Genomic DNA, 1,579 nt, shown 5'->3' on the forward strand with positions numbered 1-1,579 from the left:
GTGTTTGTGCTGCGCAGTGTGAGAGGCGACAGGATTTCAAACTGGTTTGATTATCATGCGACCATAAGATTGATGATTGGGAGCTGGTCGTGAGGTGTTAACTGCTTATCGTTACAACATGTATACTACACGATTAAGGCAAAACACGGCCGATCCCCAAAACGGTTGTGCGACTGAAAAATCCGCTCAAAATGGGCCAAAAATCGCACAGTGTATGGCCAGCTTTTGAAGGCTTCCTCCAAACAAACATCTGCAGCTTGGCAGTATATACAGCACTATAATGACCACACCTAATTCTTTTGAAAACCTTACATCTTTCCACAGGTCTCCACTTCATCAGACATCACCTAGACACAGAGCTGGGTGAGGCCAGCACAAACAGCAGCCTATTCGATGAAGATGATGGATCCATGGGGTCAGGAAAGCCAGTAGCAGAGGAACTGGAGAGGTACCTTTCATGTCACTTCACTGGAGGTGTGGAGCTATTGCATGGCTTTCCTCACATCAAGAAGCTGTTGATCAAAGTTAATACAGCTCTTCCTGCATCTGCAGCCTGTGAGAGACTTTTTAGTCATGCAGGACTCCTGTTCACTGCCAAACGGTCACAGCTTCACAGCAAGAACCTTGAGAGCCAACTGCTGCTGAAGCTGAAGCACCGTTTCACTGACTGAAGACACAATTTATGGGAAAGTGAGCTATACACATATGTACATCCACATAGTGGGAATTTGTATTTGTCTTTTATAATTAGTTTTACTCTTATTTCATTTGTGAGTGTAGTTTTTACATTTTTACATATTACATTGTGTTAATCCACTGTCTATACTTCAGGGTATTTTAGTATACAAAATAAGTTTTGTTAGAATGTCTATTCTTGTGGAATTTTAGCACAGGTGTGTTGTTTTTTTGTTTTTTTTTTATTTTTTTTTTATTCCTGCTGTCCGCCTTGGGAATAAACTTTTCCTGATTATACCTGTTGCATCTCTGTGTCATTTGTTTCTGATTTACTTAATTCCTCCTTGTATTTAAAAGAACCAGCCCTAGTATGACATTCTGGCACATCAGCTGTAGTCTGTTATGTTGAAGTTGCCTCGTTCTAATGTTTTCTCTGAGGCTGCTATAAATGCGAATATATTTACTGTGGGTTTTGCTTGAAAAAGCTTTACGTTGTGAAAAACTGAAATCTTGAAATTAGAATTGTTGTGCCTTATTTTGTGGATCTTTTTACATATATTCCTTTTGAAAATACTAAAATTTGTATATTTATTTATTTTTGTTTGTCTGATAGCATTTATTTAAAAAATAAATCCGACATTTCAAACAGTTACTCGCTATTTACTCAGTACTTGAGTAGCCTTTTCACCAAGTACTTTTTTGACAACTACTCTTTACTTTTACTTGAGTAATAATATTTTAAAGTAATGATACTCGACCCACCTCTGTTCATTTGATTCCTATCAGCACACTTATTAATCATGAGTATTCACATTAAACATTAAGCAATTATTCATCCACTGAGGCGTAAATTGCACACATACATGAACACATCATATTTATCTTATAAAAACATTGTTTTTTT

This window comes from Pelmatolapia mariae, linkage group LG3_W (genome assembly GCF_036321145.2).
Source record: "Pelmatolapia mariae isolate MD_Pm_ZW linkage group LG3_W, Pm_UMD_F_2, whole genome shotgun sequence".
In the NCBI taxonomy this organism is placed as follows: Eukaryota; Metazoa; Chordata; class Actinopteri; order Cichliformes; family Cichlidae; genus Pelmatolapia; species Pelmatolapia mariae.